Raw genomic sequence first — 8,682 nt, forward strand, 5'->3', positions numbered from 1 at the left:
GGGGGGGGGAGGTGTTGAACATGTGTACACGTATGTAGGACCGGATTTTGTATGTCGTACCTGTAGCTCTCCCTCTATATTTACTTTTATCTTGAGAGACAAGACACCGGTGGCATGATACGTCTCCAACGTATCTATAATTTTTGATTGCTCCATGCTATATTATCTACTGTTTTGGACATTATTGGGCTTTATTATCCACTTTTATATTATTTTTGGGACTAACCTATTAACCGGAGGCCCAACCCAGAATTGTTGTTTTCTTGCCTGTTTTAGGGTTTCGAAGAAAAGGAATATCAAATGGAGTCCAAACGGAATGAAACCTTCGGGAACGTGATTTTCTCATCGAATACAACTCAGGAGACTTGGACCCTACGTCAAGGCACGTAACAGGAGGCCACGAGGTAGGGGACGCTCCCTACCCTACCAGGTGCGCCCTCACCCTCGTGGGCCCCCTGTTGCTCCACCAACGTACTTCTTCCTCCTATATATATCCACATACCCCCAAACGATCATATATGGAGCCAAAACCCTAATTCCACCGCCGTAACTTTCTGTATCCACGAGATCCCATCTTGGGGCCTGTTCCGGAGCTCCACCGAAGGGGGCATCGATGACGGAGGGCTTCTACATCAACACCATAGCCTCTCCGATGAAGTTGAGTAGTTTACTTCAGACCTACGAGTCCATAGTTAGTATCTAGATGGCTTCTTCTCTCTTTTTAGATCTCAATACAATGTTCTCCCCCTCTCTTGTGGAGATCTATTCAATGTAATCTTCTTTTTATGGTGTGTTTGTTGAGATCGATGAATTGTGGGTTTATGATCAAGTCTATCTATGAATAATATTTGAATCTTCTCTGAATTCTTTTATGTATGATTGGTTATCTTTGCAAGTCTCTTCGAATTATCAGTTTGGTTTGGCCTACTAGATTGATCTTTCTTGCAATGGGAGAAGTGCTTAGCTTTGGGTTCAATCTTGCGGTGTCCTTTCCCGGTGATAGTAAGGGCAGCAAGGCACATATTGTATTGTTGCCATCGAGGATAATAAGATGGGGTTTTCTTCATATTGCATGAGTCTATCCCTGTACATAATGCCATCTTGCTTAAGGCGTTACTCTGTTTTTTACTTAATACTCTAGATGCATGCTGGATAGCGGTCGATGAGTGCAGTAATAGTAGTAGATGCAGGCAGGAGTCGGTCTACTTGTCTCGGACGTGATGCCTATATACATGATCATACCTAGATATACTCATAACTATGCTCAATTCTGTCAATTGCTCAACAGTAATTTGTTCACCCACTGTAGAATACTTATGCTCTCGAGAGAAGCCACTAGTGAAACCTATGGCCCCCGGGTCTATCTTTATCATATCAATCTCCTCCTACTTAGTTATTTACTTTTCCTTTATTTTACTTTGCATCTTTATCATAACAATACAAAAAATAGTATCTTATCATATCTATCAGATCTCACTCTCGTAAGTGGCCCTATAGGGATTGACAACCCCTATTTGCGTTAGTTGCGAGGATTTATTTGTTTTGTGCAGGTGCGAGGGACTCGCGCGTAGCCTCCTACTGGATTGATACCTTGGTTCTCAAAAACCGAGGGAAATACTTACGCTACTTTGTTGCATCATCCCTTCCTCTTCGAGGAAAACTAATGCAGTGCTAAAAGAGGTAGCAAGAAGGATTTCTGGCGCCGTTGCCGGGGAGGTCTATGCAAAAGTCAACATACCAAGTACCCATCACATACCCTTATCTCCCGCATTACATTATTTGCCATTTGCCTCTCGTTTTCCGCTCCCCCACTTCACCCTTGCCGTTTTATTTGCCCTCTCTCTCTATCCTCCCTCTATTAGCCTCTTTTTGCACGCTTGCTTTTTGTTTGCTTGTGTGTTAGTTTGCTTGCTTGTCACGATGCCTCAAGATAATACTAAATTGTGTGACTTCACCAACACCAACAACAATGATTTTATTAGCACTCCGATTGCTCCTCTTACCGATGCTGAATCTTGTGAAATTAATGCTGCTTTGATGAATCTTCTTATGAAAGATCCGTTCTCCGGCCTTCCTAGTGAAGATGCCGCTACCATCTAAATAGCTTCGTTCATTTGTGTGACATGCAAAACAAGAAAGATGTGGATAATGATATTGTTAAATTGAAGCTATTTCCTTTTTCGCTTAGAGATCGTGTTAAATCTTGGTTTTCGTCTTTGCCTAAAAATAGTATTGATTCATGGAACAAGTGCAAAGATGCTTTTATCTCTAAGTATTTTCCTGCTGCTAAGATCATCTCTCTTACAAACGATATTATGAATTTTAAGCAACTTGATCATGAACATGTTGCACAAGCTTGGGAGAGAATGAAATTAATGATACGTAATTGCCCTACTCATGGTTTAAATTTATGGATGAATATACAAAATTTTTATGCCGGATTGAATTTTGCTTCTAGAAATCTTTTAGATTCGGCCATGGGAGGCACTTTTATGGAAAACACTTTAGGAGAAGCTACTAAACTCCTAGATAATATTATGGTTAATTATTCTCAATGGCATACTGAAAGATCTACTAATAAAAAGGTGCATGCGATAGAAGAAATTAATGTTTTGAGTGGAAAGATGGATGAACTTATGAAATTATTTGCTAATAAGAGTGTTTCTTCTGATCCTAATGATATGCCCTTGTCTACTTTGATTGAGAATAATAATGAATCTATGGATGTGAATTTTGTTGGTAGGAACAATTTTGGTAATACGCTTATAGAGGAAATTTCAACCCTAGGCCTTATCCTAGTAATCCCACTAATAATTATGGTAATTCCTACAAAATTCTTATGGAAATTATAATAAGATGCCCTCTGATTTTGAATCTAATATTAAAGAATTTATTACTTTGCAAAAGAATTTTAATGCTATGATTGAAGAAAAATTGCTTAAGATTGATGATTTGGCTAGGAACATTGATAGAATTTCTCTTGATGTTGATTCTTTGAAACTTAGATCTATTCCACCTAAGCATGATATCAATTAGTCTCTCAAATCCATGGGAATTTCCATTTATGAGTGCAAAGAAAGAACCGCTAGGATGCGTGCTAAGAAAGATGCCTTTATAAAAGTGTGTTCTTCTAGTTCCTATGAAAATAATGATAAAGATCTAAAAGTTATTGATGTGTCCCCTATTAAATCTTTGTTTTGCAATATGAATCTTGATAATGATGGGACTGAATATGATCCACCTTTACCTAGAATGTGTTCCAAGAATTCAAAATTTGTTGATCTTGATGCTAAATTTGATAAAAGTGGGATTGAAGGAATTAAAACCCTAGATGTTGCTAAACCCACTATTATGGATTTCAAGGAATTTAACTATGAAAATTGCTCTTTGATTGATTGTATTTCCTTGTTGCAATCCGTGCTAAATTCTCCTCTCGCTTATAGTCAAAATAAAGCGTTTACTAAACATATCGTTGATGCCTTGATGCAATCTTATGAAGAAAAACTTGAATTGGAAGTTTCTATCCCTAGAAAACTTTATGTTGAGTGGGAACCAACTATTAAAATTAAAATTGAAGATCATGAATGCTATGCTTTATGTGATCTGGGTGCTAGCGTTTCCACGATTCCAAAGACCTTGTGTGATTTGTTAGGTTTCCGTGATTTTGGTGATTGCTCTCTAAACTTGCACCTTGCGGATTCCACTATTAAGAAACCTATGGGAAGAATTAATGATGTTATTATTGTTGCAAATAGGAATTATGTGCCCGTAGATTTTATCGTTCTTGAGATAGATTGCAATCCTTCATGTCCTATTATTCTTGGTAGACCTTTCCTTAGAACGATTGGTGCAATTATTGATATGAAGGAAGGAAATATTAGATTCCAATTTCCATTAAGGAAAGGCATGGAACACTTTCCTAGAATGAAAATTAAATTACCTTATGAATCTATTATGAGAGCCACCTATGGATTGCCTACCAAAGATGGCAATACCTAGATCTATTCTTGCTTGTTATGCCTAGCTAGGGGCGTTAACCGATAGCGCTTGTTGGGAGGCAACCCAATTTTATGTTTATTCCTTGATTTTTGCTCCTGTTTATTAATAAATAAATTATCTATCCTCTTTTTTGGTTGTGTTTTTTGTGTTTAATTAGTGTTTGTGCCAAGTAGAACCGTTGGGAAGACTTGGGGAAAGTCTTGTTGAACTTGCTGTAAAAAACAGAAACTTTAGCGCTCACGAGAACTGCTGTCATTTTTATGTGGAAAGTTCTATTTAGTTAATTACTTTTGCAGATGATTAATAGATAAATTCCTCACGTCCAGCAATTTATTTTAGAATTTTTGGGGTTCCAGATCTTGCGCTAGATACAGATTACTATAGACTGTTCTGTTTTTCGTGTGTTGTTTGCTTATTTTGATGAATCTATGGCTGGTAAATTAGTTTATAAACCATAGATAAGCTGGAATACAGTAGGTATAACACCCATATAAAGAAAGAATGAGTTCATTACAGTACCTTGAAGTAATCTTTTATTCTCTTTCGCTAACGGAGCTCACGAGATTTTCTACTTGAAGTTTTGTGTTGTGAAGTTTTCAAGTTTTGGGTAAAGATTTGATGGATTATGGAACAAGGATTGGAAAGATCCTAAGGTTGGGGATGCCCATGGCACCCCCAAGATAATCTAAGGACACCTAAAAGCCAAAGCTTGCGGATGCCCCGGAAGGCACCCCCTCTTTCGTCTACTTCTATCGGTAACTTTACTTGGAGCTATATTTTAATTTACCACATGATATGTGTTTTGCTTGGAGCGTCTTGTATGATTTGAGTCTTTGCTTGTTAGTTCAACACAATCATCCTTGCTGTACACACCTTTTTAGAGAGCCATATATGATTTGGAATTTGTTAGAATACTCTATATGCTTCGCTTATATCTTTGAAGTTATATATTTTTGCTTTATTGCTTCACTTATATCTTTTAGAGCACGGTGGTGGATTTGTTTTATAGAAACTAGTGATCTCTAATGCTTCACTTAGATTATTTTGAGAGTCTTAATAGCATGGTAATTTGCTTAAAATCCTAATATGCTTGGTATGCAAGATTAATAATAAAACTCTCTTATGAGTGTGTTGAATACTATGATAAGTTTGATACTTGATAATTGTTTTGAGATGTGGAGATGGTGATATTAAAGTCATGCTAGTTGAGTAGTTGTGAATTTGAGAAATACTTGTTTTGAAGCTTGCGATTCCCGTAGCATGCACGTATGGTGAACCGTTATGTGATGAAGTCGGAGCATTATTTATTTATTGATTTTCTTCCGTATGAGTGGCGGTCGGGGACGGGTGATGGTCTTTTCCTACCAATCTATTCCCCTAGGAGCATGCGCGTAATACTTTGCTTTGATAACTTGTAGATTTTTGCAATAAGTATATGAGTTCTTTATGACTAATGTTGAGTCCATAGATTATACGCACTCTCACCCTTCCACCTTTGCTAGCCTCTCTAATACCACGCACCTTTTCGCCGGTATCATACACCCACCATATACCTTCCTCAAAACAGCCACCATACCTACCTATTATGGCATTTCCATAGCCATTCCGAGATATATTGCCATGCAACTTTCCACCATTCCGTTTATGACACACCCCATCATTGTCATATTGCTTAGCATGATCATGTAGTTGACATAGTATTTGTGGCAAAGCCACCGTTCATAATTCTTTCATACTTGTCACTCATGAGTCATTGCATCTCCCGGTACACCGCCGGAGGCATTCATATAGAGTCATATTTTGTTCCAAGTACCGAGTTGTAATTGTTGAGTTGTAAGAAAAATAAAAGTGTGGTGATCATCATTATTAGAGCATTGTCCCAGTGAGGAAAGGATGATGGAGACTATGATTCCCCCACAAGTCGGGATGAGACTCCGGACGAAAAATAAATAAAAGAGGCCAAAGAAGCCCAAATAAAAAGAAAGAAAAGAGGCCATGAAAAAAAGAGAAAAGGCACAAATAAAAAAATGAGAGAAAAAGAGAGAAGGGACAATGTTACTATCCTTTTACCACACTTGTGCTTCAAAGTAGCACCATGATCTTCATAGTAGAGAGTCTCTCATGTTATCACTTTCATATACTAGTGGGAATCTTTCATTATAGAACTTGGCTTGTATATTCCAATGATGGGCTTCCTCAAATTACCCTAGGTCTTCATGAGCAAGCAAGTTGGATGCACACGCACTTAGTTTCTTTTTGAGCTTTCATATACTTATAGCTCTAGTGCATCTGTTGCATGGCAATCCCTACTCACTCACATTGATATGTATTGATGGGCATCTCCATAGCCCGTTGATATGCCTAGTTGATGTGAGACTATCTTCTCCGTTTTTGTCTTCTCCACAACCACCACTCTATTCCACCTATAGTGCTATATCCATGGCTCACACTCATGTATTGCGTGAAGATTGAAAAAGTTTTGAGAATGTCAAAAGTATGAAACAATTGCTAGGCTTGTCATCGGGGTTGTGCATGATTTAAATATTTTGTATGGTGAAGATAGAGCATAGCCAGACTATATGATTTTGTAGGGATAACTTTCTTTAGCCATGTTATTTTGAGAAGACATAATTGCTTTGTTAGTATGCTTGAAGTATTATTATTTTCTATGTCAATATGAACTTTTGTCTTGAATCTTTTGGATCTGAATATTCATACCACAATTAAGAAGAATTACATTAAAATTATGCCAAGTAGCACTCCGCACCAAAAATTCTGTTTTTATCATTTACCTACTCGAGGACGAGCATGAATTAAGCTTGGGGATGCTTGATACGTCTCCAACGTATCTATAATTTTTGATTGCTCCATGCTATATTATGTACTGTTTTGGACATTATTGGGCTTTATGAAAAGGCGTTGCAGTCTTTTTATAAAATCAAGATACCGAAGAACCTTCACAGGGATTTTTAGCTGCTACTTCTGACCATGCTTATCGACCACCTCAATATACCGAGAGGAACCGCACTTCCTACAATACTTGTCATCCGCATACTCATGCCTAAACAAAAGGCAATTCTTTGGACAAACATGTATTTTCTCATAGTCCATGGAGAGCGCCTTCATGATTTTCTTCGTAGCGTACATGGTTTTCGGTAGTTCATGGCCCTCAGGCAGGCTATTAGCCCATACTCCCAGAAATGCTTCGAAGCAACCTCGGCTACAGCCATACTCAGCCTTGACTGCCATCAGTTGCGAGATGGCATCCAGCACAAACAGCTTGGCACCCTCATAGAGAGGTTTCTTTGACGAGGCCAAGATTTCCAGGAAGGCCTTTGCGGTTTCCTCCGGTTCCTCCGGTTCATTCGCTTAATGTGATGGAGGTGTCGGCTGTGCAGCAAAGACATCATCTAGCATGTCTCTAACCCCATCATCCTCATAACCAGCGACGCGTTGTCGTATCACATCCTCTCTACCACGGTCCTGCTGGGCAAAGTTTATCGGCATATTAAAGTTGGGCATAAATCCATGCGTGCGAAGGTGCTTAGTCATCTCACTCTTATCTCTGCGGATACGTCTCTTACATCTGGCACACGGGCATTCTGGCACCATCCTCATTGGACTACGGAATATCTCTTTCAAAAACACATCAGTTTTCTCGACCCACTCTGTTGTTACTTGATTCCGACGGAAAAACCCACTATACATCAACTGATTATCTGCCATCTCTGCTTTATTGGAAGCCACACAACAAAATTAAGGATTCATTTAAATTACTCACATCAATATTTTATTTTTTACAAGGTTGACGAGAAACGACATTTAATCCACCTACATCTCTAATAGGTAAAGATGGGTCCTAATCCCACCCGAGAATGTGTAGATTGAGTACGTTATCCATGCTCTACCCCACTCCGAGACAAAATTCCGGCAGCACCTCCCCGCTGTTCTCCAAATACACGTCTCAACAAAATGCCGAGAGAATGTGCATCCGGTGAACAACAGGGAGGTGCCACCGAAATCCTGTCTCGGAATGGGGTAGAGCATGAACAACGTACCCAATCCACACATCCTCGGGCTGTCCGTGGAAAGCGCTGGACAATCCGAAAGAGCTGCGGTGATAAATATGCAATTGAATGCATATTTATCGATGCAACCCTTTCGGACGGGAGACCTAGGTTACGCGACTTGATGTGAAAATTAATCTAGTGACATGATTAAAAGAATGTATGAGGTGGTGGATTTGTAGCTCACCCTCGGATGTAGATGATGTAGTCGATCAGTGAAGGGACAATCAAAGACCAAGAGCTCCAACATCAATGATCACTCCACCGGAGGCACCACCAGAAATCCTCTAAATTCCACCAAATGAAAAAAATTAGGTCATCGCATCACATATAAAGCATCATCACACATCACATCATATCACAAACTTGTTTTAGCAAGACCAACTTGATGAAGTAACCACTCATCATATCCAAATTTTAACTTTCGTCTATCTATCTTCACAAAAAATTACTCTTCCCTCTCATCTCATCTTCACAATACATATATCTATAATATTGAGTATGTATCTAAAAACATAGTAAAACTACACAAATATCCATTCATCTCATCTATCTATCTCACATTGTGCACTTAATTTTTTTCAGATTTATACTCTCTTTCATTTCATTCATCTAT

Source organism: Triticum dicoccoides, unplaced genomic scaffold (assembly GCF_002162155.2).
Source record: "Triticum dicoccoides isolate Atlit2015 ecotype Zavitan unplaced genomic scaffold, WEW_v2.0 scaffold121013, whole genome shotgun sequence".
Lineage (NCBI taxonomy): Eukaryota > Viridiplantae > Streptophyta > Magnoliopsida > Poales > Poaceae > Triticum > Triticum dicoccoides.